This window comes from Stigmatopora nigra, chromosome 4 (assembly GCF_051989575.1).
Source record: "Stigmatopora nigra isolate UIUO_SnigA chromosome 4, RoL_Snig_1.1, whole genome shotgun sequence".
In the NCBI taxonomy this organism is placed as follows: Eukaryota; Metazoa; Chordata; class Actinopteri; order Syngnathiformes; family Syngnathidae; genus Stigmatopora; species Stigmatopora nigra.
Genome location: NC_135511.1, coordinates 16,695,544 through 16,722,402, shown reverse-complemented (window position 1 = coordinate 16,722,402; position 26,859 = coordinate 16,695,544). Strand labels below are relative to the sequence as shown.

At 34.2% G+C, this 26,859-nt stretch overlaps 1 protein-coding gene across 3 annotated transcripts in view; it reads left to right on the top strand.

Annotated features, from left to right (window-relative positions):
• The window catches only part of lmx1bb (LIM homeobox transcription factor 1, beta b), a 158,128-nt gene that overhangs the window by 30,343 nt on the left and 100,926 nt on the right, over nt 1-26,859 (top strand). For all 3 annotated transcript variants that reach the window (XM_077714955.1, XM_077714953.1, XM_077714954.1), the window contains exons 2-3: nt 776-906; nt 24,704-24,794. The gene's annotated coding sequence lies outside the window, so the exon portion shown is untranslated. The remainder of the gene's footprint in view (nt 1-775; nt 907-24,703; nt 24,795-26,859) is intronic.

Sequence of the window (26,859 nt, the reverse complement as noted above, 5' to 3'; positions counted from 1 at the left end):
ATATACATGTACACACATACACACATATATACCTATACACATATACATATACACACATACATATACACGCATATATATATATATATATATATATATATATACATGTACACATCCACACATATATACCTATACACATATATACATATACACACATACATATACACGCATATATATATACATGTACACACATACACACATATATACATATACACACATATAAGCACATATACACACATACATATACACATGTATACATATTTCTACATATACACACATACATATATACATATACACATATACACGTATACACATGTACATATACACACACGTATACACTTATATGCATATACACATATACACAAAAATATATACATATACACATCTACACAAAAATATACACGTATACCCATCTACACAAAAATATATACATATACCCATATACACATCTACACAAAAATATGTACATATACACATACACATCTACACAAAAATATGTACAGATATATATACTGTACATTTTTAAACGTTTTTTCAAAAAACTAATATCCTAACTAATATTTTGTGATTTGGAAATTTACTCTGTTTTTCACCATGCTTATTGCAATCTGAATGTGCGCTTTTTTGAATATTTATCCACAAAACCATAAACCCTAAGAATAAATAGAATGGCTTAAAATCAGCATGCGTTTTTGAGCATCTCGCTCCAAGAATGCATTTGGAATTGCATTTAACCCCCGTTGCACCTTGACATCATCTTCCTCCTTCTCATCTGCAGTCTTGCAAGCTCCATCCGCCGCCACCCATACATCCATCAGAACGCTGTCATGGAGGAAGAGCTTCGATACACCTTCCCGATGCGGCCATCAAGACCCTCTATCTAACACGAGCCGACACATCATAATAACAGTAAGAGGCCTTTCCTGTCCACTGTCATGCTTGGAGAGATTAGTTCCCCTCCACAAAACCTAGGTAATTTGCTTTTGTTCAAGCGCATTTGTCGGCGCTATTCTTTCAGGTTAACTAGTTCACAAGAGGAGATGAGACACTTGGGCTGGTGTTTGCACCGTTTATGACGTTATTCCTCTTAGCTACTTGAAATTCACACCTAAAAAGACATTTCCACCATCCATGTAGCAATAGTCTTTTAATGTTATTGTTGTCACTGCAAGACTATAAAACACAACACATAGTGGAACTTGTCTTTTTACAAGCATGAATGACCAATCGGGTGCGAGAAAGCCGTGCATCCTTTTATTTACCGTATTTTAATGACTATAAGGCGCACCGCATTATAAGGCGCACCCTCAATGAATGACATTTTTCCATATATAAGGCGCACTGTATTATAAGGCACACTGTATTATAAGGCGCACTGTATTATAAGGCGCACTGTATTATAAGGCGCACCCTCAATAAATGACATTTTTTCCATATATAAGGCACACTGTATTATAAGGCGCACTGTATTATAAGGCACACTGTATTATAAGGCGCACTGTATTATAAGGCGCACTGTATTATAAGGCGCACTGTATTATAAGGCGCACTGTATTATAAGGCGCACTGTCTATTTTGGAGAAAATTTAAGACTTTTAAGTGCGCCTTATAGTCGTGAAAATACGGTAATTGCTATTGACTTCCAGGTATGAAGTACTCACTACACTACACAGTCACCTCTAGAGCCAGCCATTGTTGATGTTTTGGATTTTTTGGTATAAAATCTTGCAGCTATTGTTTCAGTTCAGGCGTTTGTGTTTTTTTAATATCCGACAATGGTGGTTTTTCCTTTTTGGTTTTCTGTTTTTTTCCATATATAAGGCGTACTGGATTATAAGGCGCACTGTCTAATTTGGAGAAAATCTAAGATTTTTAAGTGCACCTTGTAGTCCTGAAAATACTGTACAAAATATTTCTGTATTCTTTAATGATGTCAAGTTGCAAAATATTTTCTAGAGGGCAAATTTTGGCAATATTTTTCTGTAGGTGACAGAAAAACACAAAAAAACAGTCACGCTCTGTTTTGTCGGATATCAATAGATTTATTTATTTTTTTATTAATTATCCAGGGAAGCTTTAAATCCCCCTAGCGCGTAAATGGCTTGTGCTCCGTCTTCTCACATTTGCAGCACGATCATATTTCATAAATGCTGCATTTGAATTTTTATGTACAGAGTATGCAATATTCATGATAAACTGAATATGTAAATAGGTAACCTTTATTTATGGGGCCCTGCCAGATTCATACTCTTAAGTATTTTTTGCCATCAGAAGATGGATAGACAAAAAATGTTAGTTAGGGGAATACTATAATACTACTACCTTGGCATTGGAATGATTGATAATTAGCCATTCAATACATATAAAAAATATATATTAGGTGCAGGTCATAATTTTCTTTTTTTGCTACTAACAGTTTTACATGTATCATATCTCTTTGTCATTGGAAATGATGATTTAAAACATTAAAATAATTAAAAATGACAATGCTATTTGACTAAAAATCCTAAAATTGCATTGAGGTAAAGTTGTCATATTAAAATGTTGCAGTCATATATTTAAACGTACTTCTGCATACCATTACTTGAAGCCCAATGCCTAAAATAACCAAAAAAAAGCTCTTACCCCGATGTTTGGAGGCCGTTTAACATGGCGTAGATACTCCAAATGTGATTTTTAACCACTTATGGAAATCCATTGTTCCCTGAGCTAGCCTTTTTCCACATGCAAAGCAATATTGTGCTGTATTTCTAAAAGGCCCAAGACCTCAATTACATCAAAGACACTTTGTGTCCTGCTGTTGAGCTGCCTGCAAAAGGCCTGATACAACCGTGTCAATGCTACCCCCTTGTGACCACATTGCAGCAGATGAAATTTGATATAAAAATGCTTGTTACAATACCAAAAAAGAAAAAAAAAACCTTTAAAAAAATCCAGAAAATATTCTAAGTTCCCCTATAGTTGAAAAATACTCATTAAATGCCTGATTTACATATAATTACTACTTACTATGCAGAATATCCTATTTTGAATTAAAGAGCTTGTTCATTTATTTCAATGCAATTTCATTTTTGTAATAATTGGATATAATATACTTTTGTGGCAATTATTAACAGAAAATGTGCTTGCAGGGTTGCCATGGTGATGTGTAGACAGATGTATGACAAAGATTTGAGTGGAATAGTTTTGTTTTTTGTGAGGACGCACTCGTTTGGTTTCCCAATTCTGGCAAAAATATGTCAAGTCTTTTCGATGTTGAGATATGAAAAGAAATAATTAGACACATCTTTTACTTTGAAAGGACTCATGGCTCACTTGTCATTTTTGGCAGGAAACAAAAGGGAGGAAAAAGTTGGATTCTTTTAAGTATGGTTTGCCATACACTGCCAGTTTTTGGTTTACTTGGTATTGTTTGATTCTAGAAACAATGCAAGGCTATGTAGTTATCTTTTCTTGTCGTTAAATGGCAATTAGTTTGATATGCAATTTAAATTTTGGTCAAAAAAACTTAGTAAAAGAAAATAAGATGCAAAATGTAGCATCAACTCTATGACAAAGCTATAAGTGGTTTAGATATACTCTATTTAAATATGTTAGGCTCTTTAAAAATATGTAATGTAATTATAAAAAATGAACAGGTTGTAAATAAAAAAATTAAAAAAAACAATTAGAATCATAGGGTCTATTTCAATCATAGAATCTTTAACCAACATGGACAATATAATTTAATTTCTTTGACACACACATTAACTTGATTCATGACTATAGAATTAGAGTTATCTGATTAAAATAGCGCAAGGCATCATAATTATCTTAATAAAACAAAAAAATAACCATATTTAAACACTTAAATAACTACCGTACTTTCACGACTATTCGGCGCATCGTATTTTTAGCCGCAGTGTCAATAACGAGTGCTATTTCTCTATTTTATACACACAAAGGACGCAGCATTATTTTAAACGCAGCCAGGTATGTCATATAGAAAGATGAGGGCTTTATGCTACATTTAAATATTCAAAATATGCCACCTGTAACCTGAGATTGACTATCCTTTTACTAAATTGCCCTGCAATTAAAACATAAATAGGATTAATTCATGACAGAAACGCATTAGATCTAGTTTTAAACGCTTTCCAACATACTATGTAAATCCGGAAGTGGTGTCACATAATCAGTTGTTAACCATAACTCACAGTGTCTCTAGGAGGAAATATTACGGGGCCGCACACTGCTGACACCTGACACAAGCCTGCAAGTCAATCATAGACTTTATGCCCTCATATTGACACGTCGCATCGACTTTCTTTCACATAAATCAGTGGACCTCAACCATTCCATCCTGGGTGACTATCTCCATCCACCATTGCAACTTCTGTACCACCACGCATACCCGACAATTCTTCCCAGTAATCAGGACGCTCCAAAAGTGTAAATCAAGGGTGTCAGACTCGGGTTGGTTCAAGGGTCGCTTTAACGTCAACTTGATTTCACGTGGGCCGGACCATTTTAGATATAATATTTAGATTTTTTTTATAAATGGATTAAAAGAACTGGATTAAAAGCCTTGAATATTCAGTTTTTATAGAGTTAAAACAATGTTCATTTTAGCTTTTTTCAATAGATTTTTAGATTTTACAAAATGATTTCTGAACTAAAAACAGGAAAAATTGATTAAAAAAATACAATTATTGATTTAAAAGGGGGAAAATAGGGAATTTTAATATACATCTATACCAAGGGAGTCAGATTCGGGTTGGTTTGCGGGCCACTTTTAACGTCAACTTAATTTCACGTGGGCCGTACCATTTTTGATATAATATTCAGATTTTTAATTTTTTTTATAAATGGATTAAAACAACTGGATTAAAATCCCTGAATATTCAGTTTTTCTAGATCTAAAACAGTGTTTATTTGAGCTATTTTAATATATTTTTACATTTTACAAAATAATTTTTGAACTAAAAACAGAAAAAAATGATTAAAAAATTACAATTATTGATTTAAATGGGGTAACATCAGGAAATTTAATACACATCTATACTCTTCATTTTAATTTGATCCCAAAACAGAAAGTCTGCACTCATAATTTACTTTCCCGGACCACACAAAATGATGCAGCGGGCCAGATCTGGCCCCCGGGCCGCCACTTTAACACCTGTCGTGTAAATAATCCAAAATGTTCCCTCTTATTTTCTTCTCTTGACTTTTTGTTTCGCAAAAGACTCTCAGTTAACATTGGAGCTCCTAAGATCTTATGAATGAATCCCAAAGTTGAGGTCCCTGGGGTGGTATAGTTGGCACACAAACACGACTGACATATATATTAAGATTTATTTGTCTGGGACTACGCAATATAACTATTTTTCGCATTTCCATCTTCTCAACTGGCGTCCCAGTGGGAGTCGCCGGCTGAAAAATGCGGTGCTTTCAAGCTTCGGGGGAATGGCCATGTGAGAAATGTTCCGGGTGGGGGGGATAAAAATGGTATGCTAGTTTTGTACTATAAAAACAACAGAAGTATGTTTCCACATTTTAAAGGCCTCCAAAGAGTTTATGCTTTACTTTGGAATGTGCTTCCAATTATCAGTCATCTCAAGAGAGAAACGCTGGACTGGTCGCACAAACTACTCGTTTTGCACTAAAACAAACCACGAAGAATAGGATGTTAACTTAAATTATATCTAAAATCAATATATTTTTACTAAATACACAACAATCCCAAGGTTATTTCTTGAAAACACAGTTTGTTTTTGCGAAATTGTCGTCATTAATTCATTCTTAATGGCCAGAATACAATTTTATGATGGGATAGAGTGGTTAAAAGCAGTGTTTTAATGAATTATATCATGGCAAAGTGTAACCAGAGTCATAATGCATTACTATAAAATGGTTTATTCAATATCTGGATTGCTTTTATGAAATTGCAGTGGTGAAAAGGGGTCAACTTCTTACCATAAAAGTTCAAGTAAACTGTAGTTTTTATTTTTTTAGTGGGATGACGATTATTTCAAATTTGAAATGTACTTTTAACTCTTTACACCTATGAAATAGGGATCATTTGCATATTATGAATTCGTAATTGCCGCTTGTATTTAATTGTAATTTTACCTTTTACGTAATCGCCACTTATAATTAATTGTAATTTTTTTACCTCAGTGTGACCCCAAAAGACTAAAAAAAAATGTATGTTCTAGGGTTGGTACCTCATTCATACTCTGTGTACATATTCAAATAATGAATTATAAATTTTTACAGTATTTTTTGCTATATGCAATCACATTCGTTCATTCAGTCAAAAAAGTGCCTTCAATAGCAGTAAATGAGTAAATAAAGAACCTTAAAATACCCCAAAACCAGTACGAATTGACCTGAAAATGCCTCAAAACCAGCAGAAATTGACAAAAAAACATGAAAATTCCCTCCAAATCAATAAAAAATAATCCAAAATTTAGCATAAATGACTTGTAACTACCCTAAAATGACAGAATTGACCCAAAACGAACAACTATTGGCAATCATAGCCTCCCAATTCACTTAAATTGACTATGTATGCTCGTCCTCCCAGTCAAAACAGATTGGACATCTACCACCATCAACATAGACCAATAAATTAACAGTTTGGGCAAAAATAATCCAACCCGGCTCCTATAGTCGTCATAAATTTGGCCTGCCAACTAAACTAAAGTTTAACACCCCTCTTCTACATCATGATGGTGGTTAGTACATACATTTAAAAATCATCCCCATTCAAAAGGAGCATAGGTGATCTCATTATGATAATATCACTTGTGGTAAATGTCTGTAGCATCACATCTCTTCATTAATTACAGATGCTATCCAACCTCAGTGAACATGCAGGCAGCAGCTGTCTCTGTATATCTACAATATTGGTTTCTCCCACTTTCTGTAATTAGCAATGATCAAGAGGAATTATAAACGGTGGTTAGCACCACCGGACTCCTCAATGACCCTGATAGATGGTCAATTATAGTGATCAGGTCGTGCCGTTTATTGGATTTAAAGTGGCAGTGATGGGCCCTTTTGGCATTGTGTGGGTAATTACACATTTATACATGATTTAAGATGACAGCCAAACCCTGAAAAAGACTTAACTAAAATTTAATCATTGTGTATTTATGCAAGTGTTGTCAAAGAATGGTCCTAAGTGGGAAAGAAATAGTGTATGTCTATATTAGCCAATCATTGAAAGACATGTATTTCTCAGATAGGCTGCCATTAAACATGTACCGTATTTTCACGACTATAAGGCGCACCCCCAATGAATGACATTTTTCCATTATATAAGGCGCACTGTATTATAAGGCGCACTGTATTATAAGGCGCACTGTCTATTTTGGAGAAAATGTAAGACTTTTAGATGCGCCTTATAGTCGTGAAAATACGGTAATTGCTATTGACTTCCAGGTATGAAGCACTCACTACACAGTCACCTCTAGAGCCAGCCATTGTTGATGTTTTGGATTTTTTGGTATAAAATCTTGTAGTGTGGGAGGAGCTATATGATGGAAGATTTTGTAAACTAAGATGGCATCTGCATATTTAACAGTATTGTTTCAGTTCAGGTGTTTGTGTTTTTTTTAAATCTCCGACAGTGGTGGTTTTTCGTTTTTTGGTTTTCTGTTTTTTTCCCATATATAAGGCGCACTGGATTATAAGGCGCACTGTCTATTTTGGAGAAAATTTAAGACTTTTAAGTGCGCCTTGTAGTCGTGAAAATACGGTACATATTTCTGTATTCTTTAATGATGTCAAGTTGCAAAATATTTTTAGAGGGCAAAAATTGGCAATATTTTTCTGTAGGTGACAGAAAAAAACACCAAAAAACAGTAGTATATATTATATATCAAAAGATATTTAATTCTAAGCATATTCAGGAGATATCACAGCATATTTTTTTTACCTCAGAAACCCATAGATTAGTATTCTAACACATCCGTACATTTTGTAGCAAAAAAAAGACATTTTTAATTAACCCAAAGGCAAATAACAACCCAATTAATTTGGCAATAACATTTCCCCTTGCCTAACTCCTCAAATGATCCTCCTACATCGACAACCCGAATATTTTAGAATCCAAAACCCTGCTGCCCATCCGCATCCGTAAACAAGGGAATACATCATTGGCTTGTTTCTGTTCTTATTCCTCATGGCAGAAAAGGTCAAGGTCTGAGGATTATACTACAAACCCAAATGAAACTCAATAAAAAAAGCATGCAATGAAAGCAATATCATCCATATTTTAAACCATTTGCACAAAACAGAGGGAGGTTTTCCATGAGGGTGCCAATTATTTCACTCCTCAACATTTGCCCGAACCACCTCGGGGTGTACAATCACATTTTTTGTATCCATACAATACAATCAAATAGGATCTTCTTGTAGTTTTCGCAATAACTTTATATTTAAATCTGGTGGGCAAGAGGGGACAGATTTATTAGGATTTAAATGCAGATGTTTTTTTTTTTTTTTAAGGATATGTGTGTGCACTTGTTTTCTGTCTGGGTTTGTTTTCCCTCTGTGGACTCATTAAAGTCAGTGCAGCACAGTCTGTGCGCTATAATCCTGATGTATTATTAATCATGTCCTGCCATGCAACACTCCAAAAAAAAGTACATTTTAGATTTGGGGAAAATACGCACACAATTTGAATGGGGAGTCCAAGCCAGGGTGACAGTAGGTTTGATTTTTTTTACTTTTTATTTTATTTTATTTTTTTGTACATGATCCCGAGTGAGTAAACAACACGGTCGTGGTTGGACATCCATTAGTTATGTCTTGGTTTCTGCTTTGGCAACATACAACTGTGCAGTGTGAGTTTTAGCATCTGCTCTTGAAAGATCACTGTGATATTCTAGTGATGAGCAAAGAAATACATGAACCAACAATCAAACAAAATCAAATTCCGCTTTTGTTTTTTTTGTAGCTTTTTATTTAAGTTGCACACCAACACAGTTAGAGTCCATGTATACGAACGTCTATTTATTTAAACACTGAATAGTGTGTATATATCTCGCTTTATCTATCTACATATTTCTATATCTATCTCTATTGATCTATACCTATATATGTCTTATATATCTATCTATCTTTATCTATCTATCTATATCATATTTCTATCGATTTATATATATCTTATATATCTATCTATATATATCTATATCTCTATTGATTTATATCTATATTCATATCTTATATATCTATATATCTATCTTTATCTCTCTATATCTATCTTTATCTATATCTATATCTCTATTGATTTATATCTATCTGTATGTCTATCTATCTATATCTATATCCATATGTCTATCTAACTATCTATGTCTTTATCTATCTTTATCTATCTTTATCTATCTTTATTTATCTTCATCTTTATCTATCTATATCTATCTTTATCTATCTTCATCTTTATCTATCTATATCTATCTATATCTTTCTTTATCCATCTATCTTTATCTATCTTTATCTATCTTTATCTATCTTTATCTATCGATATCTATCTATATCTATCTATATCTATCTATATCTATCTATATCTATCTATATCTATCTATATCTATCTATATCTTTCTTTATCCATCTATATCTATCTATCTATATCTATCTATTTATATCTATCTTTATATATTTATATATATCTCTGTCTATATATACCTCTGTCTATATCTATATCTCTATCTATATCTATATATATATGTATATCTATCTATCTGTATGTCTATCTATCTATCTGCACGTCTATCTCTAAATGTATATCTATATCTATCTATATCTATCTATTTATATCTATCTTTATATATCTATATATATCTCTGTCTATATATACCTCTGTCTATATCTATATATATGTATATCTATCTATCTGCATCTCTATCTCTAAATGTATATCTATATCTATTTATATCTATATGTAAATCTATCTATCTATATCTATACGTATATCTATATCTATCTATCAATATCTATTTATATATATTAATATATCTCTATATCAGAATGCATATTCACATTTTTTTTACACAGCCACCCACACAAGTCCAAAAATACTAGTCGGCGTCCACCTGAAATCATCATGTCCACATTTTGTTCTGCGGCTCATGACATTTTCCCTTCATTTTATTGGCGCTTGGCTTGGGTAAAATGATAATCCGAGTCTCGTCCACTGACAGACTGCAACATGATTCACTTGGACAGTGACTGACTGCACATCCAATTTGTTTCAACTCCAGAGCAGAGGCTTATTATCTGAAATGCATGAGATGTCTGCGCATGAGAGGCGTGATCAGTTGGGGCGTGCGCCAGGGCTGCTGGGAAAGTAATCAATAAGAGATTGTCTCTCGTAGTTTAGGCCGACACACTATATGACAGAGCTGAAAATTAAACAGGCCTATCGTATTAATAATCATGGAAATACAGAGTTACGGTGGAGGAGGAAGAGTGAGTCGTAAAACTTCAAATAAGTACTACTATATCCAGTTTGAGGCAAGTTGGGGAATTAATAAATAAATAACAGTGATCTATAGTTATGTGTTAGGCCAATCAATGAATCATATTAAACTGATAACTCTTCTTATTTTATTTATTTGCAGAATTTGACGTATTGTAAGTGTAATTAGACTCATTTTGGAGGTAAAAATAGGACAGTTAATGGCATTTAGCACTTTTTTGTTTTGTTTTTACTGTATCATTAAGTTTTCTGTCCTGGAGCATGACCTTATGCAAAAACTACAATAGGAATATTCACCCTAGGTGTATACTGTATAGCACAAAAAAATGTATAGCCATTTTATAAGAAAAAGAAGCAAGCATTGCATGTTTTGGTTTCATAAAATCACTTAAAAATTCTTTGAATCTAGCAAACAAGTGGTTAATTTGCAGAATTTGATGTATAGTAAATGTATTTAGACTCATTTTGGAGGAAAAAATAGGACAGTAAATGGCATTCAGCACTTTTTTTTACTGTATCATTACGTTTTCTGTCCTGGAGCATGACCTCATCCAACCAAATACAATGGGAATATTCACCTTAGATGTATACTGCATGGCACAAAAAATGCATAGCCATTTCATTTAAAAAAAAAAGTAAGCATTGCATGTTTTGGTTTCTTAAAATCACTTAAAAACGCTTTGAATCTAGCTACAACCAACTACAATGGGAATATTTACCCTAGATGTATGCTGCATGGCACAAAAAATGCATAGTATTTCATTAAAAAAAGCAAATATTGCATGTTTTGGTTTCAAAAAATCACTTAAAAACGCTTTAAATACAGCAAACAAGTGGTTAATCCTGTAACATTTTGCTCATTAACTAGATCCGTAATTCACCGTACAATTAAAAAGTATTGTGATATTGTTTTTGCTTATTTACATGTTTGCGTCTTTAATCAGTCATCAGCAGACAAACGTGACAAATGCACGGCAACGTATGTTCCAAAGAATAAAGTGAGTCCATATTGGACACACTTCCCAGAGCACGGAAGTATGAAAGCGAGGACAACATCTTGTATCATTTATCTTCCTTAAATGTTGAAGCTGTGACAAAGTGGATGGATAAATTATGATAAATGATAAGACATATTTAGTCAATATCGCAGTTCTCTTTCATCACTTTACCGTTTGTTGGCTCACAATGTGAAACTAGAATGACACCCACTCATTTAAATAGCACTTGCAAGGCCAGATTGTCATCAAATTGAAGCAGGCATTGCACATTTTAATATCAATATCTCCCTCCCTGAGATAAATGTTCGGTATGTTGTTTTGTGATTGCATATCTTATTTACATGGTGTGGAAAAAGGGGCCGTATTTTCTGCGCTATAGTGCGAAAATGCACTTTATAATACATTTCGCCTTATATATGTATCAATATTGGAGTAGTATTATCATGTTTTGATGGAGTTTTTGGATGAATTAGTGCTTGTTTTTTCTTGTGTTTGCTGTTTGGGTGAGTGTGTGCTTTTCACCTTGTGTGGCCAGGCATGTGTGATTGGTAATCAGCCATTGTGTGTGTATTTAAACCTGTGTATCTGACATGTCCGGTGTTTGAGTATTATCTAGTGTTTCGTTTGGTTTTCATGTACCGTATTTTCACGACTATAAGGCGCACCCTCAATGAATGACATTTTTTCATATATAAGGCGCACTGTATTATAAGGCGCACTGTATTATAAGGCGCACTGTAATATAAGGCGCACTGTAATATAAGGCGCACTGTATTATAAGGCGCACTGTCTATTTTGGAGAAAATTTAAGACTTATAAGTGTGCCTTATAGTCGTGAATATATGGTAATTGCTATTGACTTCCAGGTATGAAGCATTCACTACACAGTCACCTCTAGAGCCAGCCATTGTTGATGTTTTGGATTTTTTTTGTATAAAATCTTGCAGTGGGGGAGGAGCTATATGATGGAAAATGTTGTAGACTAAGATGGCATCTGCATATTTAACAGTATTGTTTCAGTTCAGGCCTTTGTGTTTTTTTTAATATCCGACAGTGGTGGTTTTTCGTTTTCTGTTTTTTCCATATATAAGGCGCACTGGATTATAAGGCGCGCTGTCTATTTTGGAGAAAATTTAAGACTTTTAAGTGAGCCTTATAGTCGTGAAAATACAGTAAATTAGGAAATGTGGAATTACCTGGAATGTGTATTTGTGTATGGAAATATTTACATTTTTGTCCATTTGTAACACTGTTGCTGAAGTTACTATTGATCTGATGGAAGCCAAGTTGGCACACACATCTGGTGCTGGGTACTTAGTGCAATTATTTATGATTTCCTCCAAGATTTAAAAGCTCTTGCCCGGCCTTGTAATGCAGTAACTGATTGCACTGCTAATGTAATTAAAGGCAGATTATGATGTCCACGTGGCACACCAGATGGTGGCATTCATAGCAAATGGGGGAAGGCACAACTGGCACACCACTGCTCACAAGCAGTGAGGCGCAGTCAGTCGGAGCAGTCCAGACTCCCCACCAGACGGGGAAAAAAGTATGCGTGTGTCGGTGTGTTGGAGAATACTCGTGTTGTGGTGTGCGTGTAATGTGATTAAATGATGGACTGTGTATGAGAAGTGGATATGATTAGGGAAAAAATGAAATATTAAGCAGGATTAGTCTTTTCTAATTGCATGTAGGTGGCACGGTGGAGGAGTGGTTTGTGCGTGGGATTCATAGTTCGAAGATCGAGGGTTTTATTGGGGGTTTGCATGTTTTCCTAGGGCTTGTGTGGGTTTTTTTATGGGTAGTACTTTGAAAACATGAATGCTTGGCTAGGCTAGCTGGTTTAAGACTTTAAATTGCTGCCAGGTATGAGTGCGTGCATAAATGGTTGTTTGACTCCTTGTGGCATGTGATTGGCTGGCCACGGATTCAGGGTGTCCCCCACTGTCGGCAGGGGATAGGCTCCAGCACCCCTGGAACATTTGTGAGGATAAGTTGGATGGAAAATGAATGATCAACTGTATGTAAATGCTTCAAATAGTACTACAGGAGTTTCTAAACTTTTTCTTTGAGGAACTTTAAATCTTTTCACTAAACCACCTGTTTCCAAGTAGTGGCCCTGGGGCCAAATGTGGCCCGACGCCTCATTTTGTGTGGCCCGGTATCAATCATGAGTGCCAACTTTGTGTTTTAGGATCAAATTAAAATGAAGAGTATAGCTGTATATTCAATTTACTGATTTTTCCTCCTTTTAAATCAATAATTATCATTCTTAATCATTTTTTCTGTGTTTTTAGTTCAAAAATCATTTTGTAAAATCTAAAAATATATTTTAAAAAATCTACAATAAAAATTGTTTTAGATCTATAAAAAAAACGAATATTCAGGGCTTTTAATCCAGTTCTTTTAAAAAATATATTTAAAAAAATCTAAATATCATATCTAAAAATGTCCGGCCCACGTGAAATCAAATTGACATTAAAGCAGCCTGCGAACCAACCCGAGCCTGACAGCATTGCAATAAAAAGATCATCAAAATTGGTTTAAAAAATATATATATATATATTTTTATCATTTATAATTAAATAACTGCATCTGCGCATATCAATTATCAATGAAAACAAAATCCCAGTAAAAAAAACACACCACCCTATTCTTCCCAGCATATACCTCAGCAAACTGTACAAAACCAAAGGCCAAAAACGAGACCAGAGTGACCTTTAATTAGAGCAAAACATGATATTATAACGCCTTGCAAGGTTCTATCCTATGGGGGCACTAGGGGGAAGGCTTTTTTTTTTTAAACATGTTATTATAAGCTATTCAGCAGACACGAGGGTTTATATGCGTAGACAGAAAAGAGAAAAGGAGGAAGCTAAGGTCATATATGAAATGAGCCCTCCACATTTCTACACAGTCCATAATGGGTTCATACAGGTGACAGGGACATTGGGGGGTTTTAGTAGATTTCCCAAGTTGATATAAGGATATTATTACTCTAAAGGTGGCAACATAGAAATCTCCATCTTCAATTCCCAAAATGAATGTCAGCAAATTACCAAACATAGCAATTGACCTTTAAGCATGAAAAGTTTGAAATTCATTTTTTTGGTGCAGAGTCATTCATTAAGGCTGGGGAGAGGTCATGTGTTCTATTTTTAGACAAAAATGCATAAGATGTAGATGTGTTTAACCTTTTAGAGTAGAATTTTGCGGGTTTTGGATCGGTGTTTTTTATTTTTAGGGTTTTTTTGTGAAAAAGGCGGGATTGAAAAGAGAGGATAATAAGTGGAGATGGAGCTAGTTATTGTTTACAGTGTTCCCTCGCTACTTTGCGGTTCAGCTTCCGCGGACTCAGAGCTTCGTGGATTTTTTTAGGAAAAAAAATACAAATATTACATTGAAACAACATATTTTACAGGTTTTTTTTGTTATAACATGAAATTCACTTTCTCTACCCGTATTCTATATGGTGTACTGTATACAGGGGGTAAAAAAAATAAAAAATAAATAAATAAAAATATTTTACAAAAAAATTGTTTAAAAATTTAAAAAAAAAATTGGAATTAAATTCAAATTAAGCATTTTTGAAGGGGAATCCCTACTTTGCGGAAATTCACTTATCGCGGGTGGTCCCGGTCCCCATTAACCGCGATAACCGAGGGAACACAGTATTTCCACCAAAACTCATAAGATATGAAAAGTATTGTGCTAGCATTTTAGCTAATGGAGTTTAACCAAAAATATCATTGATAAGCATTCATTTTTTTAGATATTGACGATTATTCTATGTAATTTGTAACTACAGGTAGATATATAATGTTGCAGAATGCATAAAGTACATAATACTTGAAAGAAAATGATTAAAAAAAGGTTTCACTTTATAAATTAGAAGATGCAATGCTGTGAATCCATTAACACCTTCTCCTTACAGAAGCTCCATTTATAGTCTATTTTATCACCATTTCTATAAGTTTATTAGGTGTAACTTTTCTCAGCATGTTTTGTATACATCGACCTCCAACACAATTACAACTTTGCCCCAAAAGTTTCAAAACAGTAGACTAGATTGACAAAGGAAGGCAACATGTTAATGAAAATGTGTTGTGAAGTGTGTGAATTTTTGAGTGGCGAAATGTTGATAGGCAAGGAGGGTGTTAATGAGCTAAAAAATTTATATTATCCTAAACTTTCGGCCTTTTTCTCTTTCTTTATTGAACAGACAACAATACTGTCCATGCTTTAACATACAAAATACATTATTATACAATTATTTGGTGGAATAAAAAGAAAATATAGTAACAAAGTGCCTTTTTAGACTGAATAAGAAATAAAGTTAATGCATAGTTTGGTATAAAAAAAATCCTGTGGAGGAATTGCATGCTCTCCCCATGCCTGTGTGGGTTTTCTATGGGTACTCCAATTTTCTACAACATTCTTCCAAAAACATGCAAGCTAGGCTGGTTCTAAATTTTGACAATGATTTGTTGTTCGTTTTTCCGTGCCCTGCCATTGGTTGGAAGCCAATTCTCGGTGTTGCCCAGACTTGGTAAGGATAAGCTCTGGCACCACCGCAACCCTAGTAAGGATAAGCCAGGGGTGGGCAAACTTTTCAGCTGGGGGCCACATTGACTTTAAAAATTTGACAGATGGGCGGGGTCAGGACAAGATACGATACATATAAAAAAGTGCATCCGTTAACAGTGCATATGAAACATAAACAGAAAAAAGGACTAAAGTATTAACACACTCATGATTTATCATTAAAGTAAAAAGTATAAAGTACAAAGTGAAGTCAAAAGGAATGTATTAAGAAATATTAAAATGTAATTTAAAAAAAGATAGAGGGGGCTGTAAAACACAAAAAAAAAACCAAAAAAGAGTGGACAGAGCAACTGCCACTGGCTTCCGTGTGACTGCGCCATCTTGTGGAAGAAAAAAATATAGATTTGGACAACATCGGCGGGCCGGATTACAGGGCCTTGGGGGCCGGATTTGGCCCGCGGGCCGTAGTTTGCTCAATCGGAAATTCATGTTCCAAAGAGATATGTCTTTCAATTAGCCATCCTGCTTCATTTAAATAACTGCAGCAATCTACCATTTGTTTTAGGGACAGCTGTTTCTAGAGTGAATCATTTAATTTGATCAACATAATTGGGATAGATTCTGTAAACATCAAGATTGAACGCACTAAGTTTACCAGTTAGTGCAACAAAGCTTTCCAGTTAATTGAATCAAGTTGCATCAGAAACCTTAGCAAGAGGACCACTTATCCTGTAAAAAAAGATGGCTTGCACATTAGGCCAAAATTCCCTCAGACATGGATAGATAGCAATTGATTGGGACTTCCTTGAAAATATGGGATTGCTCAGTCTAATTTGGGATTTGTTGAAGTAATTGGGTGCTCTCCCAATGTGGTTTTTGCTCCAATTTGTCATTTGATCTTCAGTTAGAAAGAAGCTTTTTCTTTTACATCCCAATAAGCCTGATTGAGAAGTCAATACTTGGAAGTCTGGACCTTTCAGCCAGGAAGAGCTTAGTGTAATAAGGTTTAATGATGCAAACCTTAACTGTTTTTTTTGTGTTTAACCTTAGATTTTGTGTAGTATTTTAAAAATGTAAGATGGAGGAAATTATAGGCATATATTTGGTGGAAAAAGGTGAATTTGGTCAGATTTTTCAGTCATTTCGATTCCAGATGAGTACTGTGTTGTAAGTAATTGTTGCTATTTCTGTTGGTATGCAAACCTCAAGTGTTGCTTTTTGTGCTTAAAGTTTTTGTAGAGTATTTTAAATATTTAAGATGGAGAAAATCATAGACATATATATTTTGGTGGAAAAGGGTGAATTTGGTCAGATTTTTCAGTCATTTCGAATCCAGATGTGTACTATGTTGTAAGTAATTGTCGCTATTTCTGTAGGTATGCAAACCTCAAGTGTTCCTTTTTGTGATTAACCTTTTTGTAGAGTATTTTAAATATTTAAGATAGAGAAAATCATGGACATATTTTTTGGTGGAAAAGGGTGAATTTGGTCAGATTATTCAGTCATTTCGAATCCAGATGACCACTATGTTGTAAGTAATTGTTGCTATTTCTGTTGGTATGCAAAACTCAACTGTTTTTTTGTTCTTAACCTTCGTTTTTGAGTATTTTAAATATTTAAGATGGAGGAAATCCTAGGCAAGGCGTATATCTGGTGGAAAATGTGAATTTGGCCAGATTTTTCAGTGATTTTAATTCTAGATGACTACTATTTCTGTTGGTATGAAGAAATATGGATTAGAAGGCATGTGGATGCGTTGCAGTCAATGGGTGTGGGTTTGAATCTGTCTTAGGGGTTGGTAAAGTTTATTTTTTGAAGTTTTCTTACCAAAATTCTCCTATGATTGACTCTGGTATTGATGTGGTCAGATTTTTCAGTCATTTCGATTCCAGATGAGTACTATGTTGTAAGTAATTGTCGCTATTTCTGTTGCTATGAAGATATATGGCTTAGTAGGCATGTTTGTTCCTTGCAGTCTATGGATGTGGGTTTGAATCAGTCTTAGGGGTTGGTAATGTTAATTTTTTGAAGTTTTCTTACCAACATTCCAGTATTTTTGGCTCTGGTATTGATGAAAAGCCAACAAGGTTGAAAATGTTTATGGATAAAGTAACTAATTTAGGAAATGTGTGCAAAAATTGGACTAAATTTGATGGCTCATGCCAAAAGATATGGACGTTAATCATGTTACATTAATGTACACAGATAACTTATATGAAAAAGTAGTCTATTATAAGTCAGGAAACTAATATTGATTACTAACAATCTACTCTGTACTTGAGATTTTAGTTTGAAAAATTCATACACTGAAAAAGGAAGACGTCGAGTAATATAACGATCTTTTAGGCTTCTTTTAAAGGCACAACTTCTTTCTACTGTTACCTTCCTCTTTCTAAAGCAAATCAAAGGGCTTATTAGCACGTTTGCTTTGTGATGCTGTGCATTCTCATCTCCGAACTCCAGCAGATCGTTCCAAGGCGAGAGCACGATTCCACATCAAACACTGTTCCACTGGGATCTTCTGCTTTGCTCAAGTTGGAGCAGCCACCCAACATCAAACGCCAAGCGTCGTACTGCGTATTTGAATCCGTGTGCAATGGTTGCCGTTGAGCTTTTCAAATTCACAAGCGTTTGACTTGTTACTCACATCAAGTCATTACAAAAATTTGCATTTAATTGATGATATCTAATATTGGTGGGAAACGTTGACTTAGGTTCCATTTTTAAGCAAAAAAATATGCATTTTTGACTCGATTTCATGTGGGCCGGACCATTTCAGATATAATATTTAGATTTTTTTTTTAAAAATGGATTAAAAGAACTGGATTAAAAACCCTGAATATTCAGTTTTTTATAGATCTAAAACAATGTTTATTTTAGCTTTTTTTAAAATATATTTTTAGATTTTACAAAATTATTTTTGAACTAAAAACGCAGAAAAAAAGGTTAAAAATGACAATTATTGATTTAAAGGGGGGAAAATCAGAAAATGTCATAAATCTAAAGTATTCATTTTAATTTGATCCTAAAAATGTAAGTCAGCACTCATGATTGACTTTCTCGGGCTGCACAAAATGATCCGGCGGGCCAGATTTGGCCCCCGGGCCGCCACTTTGACACAGGTGGACTAAATGCTTAAATCAAGGTAGAAAACGTAAAGTACGGTATTTTGTTTTATGAAACTACATTTGTGTAAAAAAATGACATTCCGATGTGATCATTTGAGAAACTATTGCTAACTTTTGTGCCTATAATTTTGGGTTGTTATTGTTTAATCATGATCAGATGATTGCTGCCAACCCTCTCAGTTCTAATAAATTGGACACCACCCAAAGAGTTAATACTTAAATGTACATACATTAATATAAATTTGTGCATACCTGCACTTAACCTTCAATAACCCATCTTTCTATCAAAATTAAAACTTCTCTAAACTCTAGTATTTCACCAGACTTAAATGCCATAGTTATTTTTCCCTGGGCGAATTTTATCCCCAAAATACTGTTTTATATACATCTGTGCTTTTCAACACTGTCTAAATCACTCCCTTGAGATTCTTTACTAAGAAATTTAGGCACCTGTTAATACATTTTTTGCCATTTTTTTGGTTAAAAGATGGCATTCGAACATCTAATACTTCACCAACTACTACAAGCAACCTGCAAAAAAGCCTTATGGGAACTCCACGCCATTGTTTGTGCCACATCCAAGCAGCAGTTGGCCTTTCACATTCAAGCTGCGTTATCCCGCCTGTGGCAGCATGATGCCTGAGGTGCCGTCCTAAGAGGAGCGTGCCCTCATTACTCTTCAACTTGACTTTGGATTTCACCAAACTAGACCTTTGCTTATGCTGACAGAATGCTGTGACTACTGACCTGGAAAAAGTGGCCGAGACGGCTTGTCTCGTATAGAAAAAGAAGGCTAGGTTGATGTATTGGCTCCTTCTGGGACTTTTAGTTGAAGTACCGTTTTGGTGACGCCCAACCAGAGAAGAGCTCACGGTTCATCTGAAACTCGCTCTATCTTTTTCACCTCACTATCTCTACTCCCCCCTCCATCTTATATCAAATCAACCCCCCTTTTCCTCTCTCATCCCATCTTGTCTGCGGTGGTTTTGCATGAATCTACTTGCGCCATCCTGCCCCCCCCCCCCCCCCCCCACAACCCCAACCACCCCCATAGTCACTGGGGTCATTCATCATTATTGTCAAAGGGGGGGTAATGCAAGTAGGTGGGTGCAAAGATCTATGACTTCTTCATTTGAATGAACCTCATTAGATTGACTTTTCTTGGTAAAGGATCCTTTTAGAAAATAACCCTGGCAGTTATTTAGGTGATTTTCACATTGTAGTCAATGGAACATGACGTTTCAACCCAGCGCATTTGCTTTTAAAGATGGAAGAGTCGGCTAGTCGTTGTTTAGCGCCTTGGCTTAACCAATGTTGTCAATACCATGTCATTTATAACTCTTACGGCAGGCGTCAATCTTTTATAACTACGGATGAACCTATTAAACCTTGGCGAGGTGCTTCTTTATTAGGGTGTAGCCTCATTCCCCAATGCTCGTTAAATTCCATCGCATCCTGGATGGAATATTTGTCTCGTTAAATACTGAGATGAACCACAATATGGCTGACGAAACTGATGCTATATTTGAAAAATTTCAATGTACATATATATTATGTATCGTATTTTCACGACTATAAGGCGCACTTAAAAGTCTTCAATTTTCTCCAAAATAGACAGTGCGCCTTATAATACAGTGCGCCTTATATATGGAAAAAAAACAGAAAAACAAAAACAAAAAAAAACACCACTGTCGGATGTTAAAAAAAACACAAACGCTTGAACTGAAACAATACTGTTAAATATGCAGATGCCATCTTAGTTTACAAAATCTTCCATCATATAGCTCCTCCCCCACTGCAAGATTTTAGACAAAAAAATCCAAAACATCCACAATGGCTGGCTCTAGAGGTGACTGTAAAGTAGTGAGTGCTTCATACCTGGAAGTCAATAGCAATTACCGTATTTTTACGACTATAAGGCGCACTTAAAAGTCTTACATTTTCTCCAAAATAGACAGTGCGCCTTATAATACAGTGCGCCTTATATATGGAAAAAATGTCATTCATTGAGGGTGCGCCTTATAATGCGGTGCGCCTTATAGTCGTGAAAATACGGTATAGATAACCTGTATTTTGCCATAGAAACAGCCGTGATATGGTTCCCTTATTAGTGTAGATTGTTGTCAGGGCATCTTTAATCAGCCTTCTCCCGAGGGAAGGTATTTTTAGCCAGCTTTTTTGGGGGCTAAGACTTCTTTTACCCATCGAGCGCTCTAATGAGATGGAGCGCCGGAGCAGGCAAGCATTAATTAAGGAGAATATGCAAGGAAGAGACAATGGAAACATGCTCATGGCATACATACATTAACTTTAGTCCCAGCTCTTGAATTTATTTTCTCTTCCTTGTTGGATTTTTTTTTTCGATGTAGGTAGCACAAACAACAGATGGCTCTGATGGCGACCCGTGGAAGGACGGTTTATTCAAATTCAAGGTCATGAGCTACCTCTGTTTCCACACAAATATTTTAAATAAAAGGGAAATAAAGAAACAGAATTAGTGTTGGAATGGAAAGTATTGAAGGTTGTACAGAAAACTATGGCATAGTTTGATTAGTTTTTTAGCATTTAGGAAAGTTTTGAAGAGAAAATTGTTGGGAGAAGCTTTTTGTACTATGGTTAAGACTATTTTTGAATGAATTTTTGGATGATTTAATGGATTTGCATGCTTAAAAGTGTGTGGTAGTTTTTTTGCAATTTTTTAGGTGTTGGACGTATTGGTGAGTTAACAATGAGTTGTTTATTAACTAGATTTCAAGCTCTAGAGAAATTAGCATACATCTTTATAGAAGATAGAATACTTTTAATTTTGAATGGTGTTTAATTCTGTATTTTATAGCCTACAACCAACCCATTTATGACTTCCAGCTACTTTTTCTTCCTAATTAATGCCATTGGCTGCTAGTTAGGAACTCGCTTTAGGAAAGTTCTGAAGAAAAAAATGTTGGAACACATATTGTACTCTTAAATCTCTTTTTGAATGAATTTTAGGATGATTTAATAGATGAATAATGTAGTTTTTTTCATTTTTTTTTAGGTGTTGGACCTGCTGAGGTCATTAACTTATTGGTGTATTGACAATGAGTTGTTTTTAACTAAATTTCAAGCTCTAGAAAAATTAGCATACATCTTTATAGAAGATAGAATACTTCATTTTTAAATAATAATTCTGTATTTTATAGACTAGGACTCCACCAACCCATTTTTGACTTCCAGCTACTTTTTCTTCCTAATTAATGCCATTGGCTGCTAGTTATGTACATTCAACCCTTCTCAGATTTTCCCAAAAACGCCCTTAAACCAAATTAAGTATTCTTCACAGTTCATGAGGAAGTTAAAAAATCAATATGCACCACTTTTATATCTCTATGTATGACAGTGTTTACATTTTTTTGGTAACTTTGAAAGGTGACTAGGACTGGATTTTATTATAAAGATTTCCCTGATGAATATGTTGAGGATATAATGCGCTTTTTTAAAAAAAAAGGTTGCATATTTGCTGTTTTGACAGGCTTCTTTTATTAACAGAATGTCCTCTAACATCAAGAAGACAATATGGCAGCGGCTGCCTCGTGCCCAAGTTCAATCTGGACTCCTGGCTAGTGTATAGCATACAAATAGGCCTGTTCTTGTTCCCTGTTTATTATCTTAAAATGCGTGTCTGCATTGTTTTACAGACTTTGACATAGATAAAACGCGACAGAGCTATCAACAAAGGCTATTTTGTCTGTCAGTCAAAGAGGCTCCCACCGTAATTGTCTATGACAAAAACAGATTCTGTAAAATTATCCTTTGAATTATTTGGGTGAGAAATAAACAGTTTGTGATTCATCATACTCGAGATAAAACGAGATGGGAAAAAAAAATACACCGCAATACAGGCAAATATCCAAAAAGCAGTGAAGCATAGTAACAACATTCATCCATATTCCTCCTTAAGTCAGTGTAAAAAAAAAAACTATGAATAAAAATACATCTAATGCCAATGACTGTCATGGTACTACAGTAGGGGGAACTCAGCCATTAAGTCACGCCTGGTTCAGCCCACTTTCTTCTGCCGTGGTGTATTATTGTAATTTGTTATGATCAAAAATGTAAAGGAGTCATGGAAGAGTCATGCTTTGAAATGCCAGCTGAAATTAACGCTGTAGAGTTGGATAAAAGCATTCTTTAATGGGCAGCAGCCACCAATTTGTACATTAAAGGCTAGGATAAAAGTGCAATGAACAACAGTATATATGTATGATATATACATGTATACTTTTAGGATATGCACATATATACATTTATCTGTATAATGTTTATATACATGTATATGTAAATATGTATATTATATTATATTTATATATGTATATAGTTTGTGTAAATAGCATATGTATATACAGTATGTATAAATGCATGCATATATAGTATATGTATATATGCATATGTATATGGTAGTATATGTATATATGCATATGTATATGGTAGTATATGTATATATGCATATGTATATGGTAGTATATGTATATATGCATATGTATATGGTAGTATATGTATATATGCCTATGTATATGGTAGTATATGTATATATGCCTTTGTATATGGTAGCATATGTATATATGCCTTTGTATATGGTAGTATATGTATATATGCATATGTATATGGTAGTATATGTATATATGCCTATGTATATGGTAGTATATGTATATATGCCTATGTATATGGTAGTATATGTATATATGCCTATGTATATGGTAGTATATGTATATATGCCTATGTATATGGTAGTATATGTATATATGCCTATGTATATGGTAGTATATGTATATATGCATGTTTTTAGTATATATACATGTGTTTTTAGTATATGTATATATACATATGTTTTAGTATATGTATATATACATATGTTTTAGTATATGTATATATGTATATAGTATATGTACATATGCATGTGTATATAGTATATATACATATGTTTTTAGTGTATGTATATAGTATATGTATATATGTATAAATGCATGTGTATATGCATGTGTGTATATAGTATATGTATATATATATATATATATATATATATATATATATATATATATATATATATATATATGCATGTGTATGTAGTATATGTATATATGCATGTGCATATGTATATATTGCATGTGTATATAGTAAATATTGCATATGTATATAGTATATGTATGTGTATATATGTACATATACATATATCTATGTTTGTGTGTATATATTGGTATAAAAAGTACACACAAAGATACTGTGTGTGCTGTGTACTAATCTATCGGTATCTCAAATTGTATTGTGTTTGACATTCATCACTCTATTAATAATTCACTGCTGATTATCAGAACAACAACAATAGATCTGTGTTATATTTTAACTGAAATGTACTTCACACATCCAACTAAAACCAACATTCAAATTAAGTCTGATCAAAAAGTGTAGCAGTCATTCGGCTAAAATGCATAATTTTACCAATTGTTGTGTTTTTACTATTCATAAACCTGCATAAACCACATGAAACTTTTCATTTCCTTCCTCCTCAATCGCACTGTTTCTCTCTCTTTTAGAACCCTGATGTTGTTTTGGATGTAAAGCTGACTGACATTAAGGATTCCTTGCCAGAGGGCTTCATTGCACTCCAAGAAACAATGGACACAAGTAAGAAAACACACAAAAACCACCCTTCTTGTTCTTAGACAAGCTTTAAATGGAGAGCCAGCTTTTCTCGGGATGCTAAATGTTTTATAGGAGCAGGTTAGCTTAGTTTATGGTAGACTGTAGGGATAAAATAAACATTTTGCCCCAGAGGTACAACAGAAAAGAATCATGAGTCATTGTTTATCTAAGCTGGAGCTGTGCTTTTCTTTATGAGCGTCTTATTTATTTATGTATTTATTTGGGAAGAGGACGAGTGGATGGGGTTTATCTAATATTAATGAAATGCATTCCCCAATGCTTTAGTGCTTTTTGAGTGCTATGTATTTCCCCTTCACTATCCATGCCTAGAAAATGTAATAATATTTTGGTATGGGGGGGGGCGCAAGGACAGCTTGTTTATTATTTTTATTATCATTCCATTTATGCTGCACTCACGGTGTGGCTGGGGGAAATAAATGAGAAAAGCAAAGAAGCAATATACAGAAGGATGACATTTTTTTTGTTTTCGGGGTAGGGAGAGAATGGAGACAGTATTATGTTTGGGTGTGTAGTGCAATTTAATATTTAATTACTTGATTTGATTCCCTGTTTAATGGTCATGTCGTGTAATGTGATTTTGGTTTAAATCTTTGAATGCACTTGTTTTGAAGGGAGGATTATGTTGTGTTGTTTTTGTTTAGGGAATTAATTTTGTATATATTTTTTTAATGGAATTGGTTAATATAAGGTAATTTCAATGAGAAAATAGTCATTTTGTTGATTAACAGTTGGACAAAGTGTTTTTGACCTATAAAATAGTTAATACATGCTAACAAGCTAATTAACTTCATGCCTTTTTGAAGAGAAGAGGTTTTATGTTCAAAAATATCCAGATTGCAGCCTAATCCAAGTATCATTTTGATCATGAAATACATAAAATTGAAGATAAACCAACAAATATGCATTTTATGCAAATGGAAAAAGGTAAATAAATAGCATGTAGCTGATGGAGGGTCAATATTAATATGTAAATGAATATTTAGGTGTCTTTAGGAGCTTTACTTAATATTTTAGTTTTATTTTAAAGTAGTGGCTTCAAAGTTTTGTGTTTCAATTTGTGACAAGTCAGTAAGGGTTGAACTAATGTATTTTATATCCAAAATATACACAATGGAGAAAAAAAATATATATATATACGAGGCAATTTTTTATTTGATCACAAAGCAAAAACAAATATACGTCAAAGTAACAATTTTAAAATGTAGAACTAGTGTGTTTTATATCCAAAATACACACAATGGAGCATAATCTATAAGTCAATTTTGTATTTGATCACAAAACAAGAATAAATATATTCAAAGTAACAATTTTAAAACGGAGAACAATAGTCTAAATTCAAATAACTAAAGCCTAAAAAAAGAGAGAAAAAGTTTTTTTTTTCCAGAGGTCTAGCTAAACTCTGCATTAAAGTTAAATATTTGAAATAAACATTAAACTGCACATAACTTGCTAAAAATTGCAACATTTTGGATCTGATTAATGCATTATTTTTCTGTGTTGGAGCCATTAAATTCCACTTTATTTATTCCGTTAAACGCTAATTTTACGACAAAATATTTCTCCAATTCATGTCGCGAGAGTCCGCTCAAAACGTAAGATAGGCTCCTTGGGGACCAATCCCAAACTATTCCAGGAGTTCCCACAGGCCAATTCCTGTTGTGCACACAAATAGCAAAAAAAAAAAACATCCCATAGAAGAAGCAACAGCTGCAGAGGAAAAGGATTACAGCTTCCAGATCTTTGGTACGCTGGCACGTACGTTCGTGTCCGCCCTCCGCCACAGCATCCTTTGCCTCGGGCTTGACTACAAGCTCCGAGGCCGATAAACTCAATTATTTATCGCCATCAAGACCTGGGGATTTCCACTGCAAATTGTAAATAAATAGCTGAGATGTTGTTATACTGAAATAAGTAGAAGATCCAGAAGTGTAGTTGAATGGGAATGAATAAAAAGGTAGGAATTCAGAAGTGATAAGTCGGAGTTGTAATGCTTTACCTGTGAAATGATGCAGTTCTGAAGGCCACT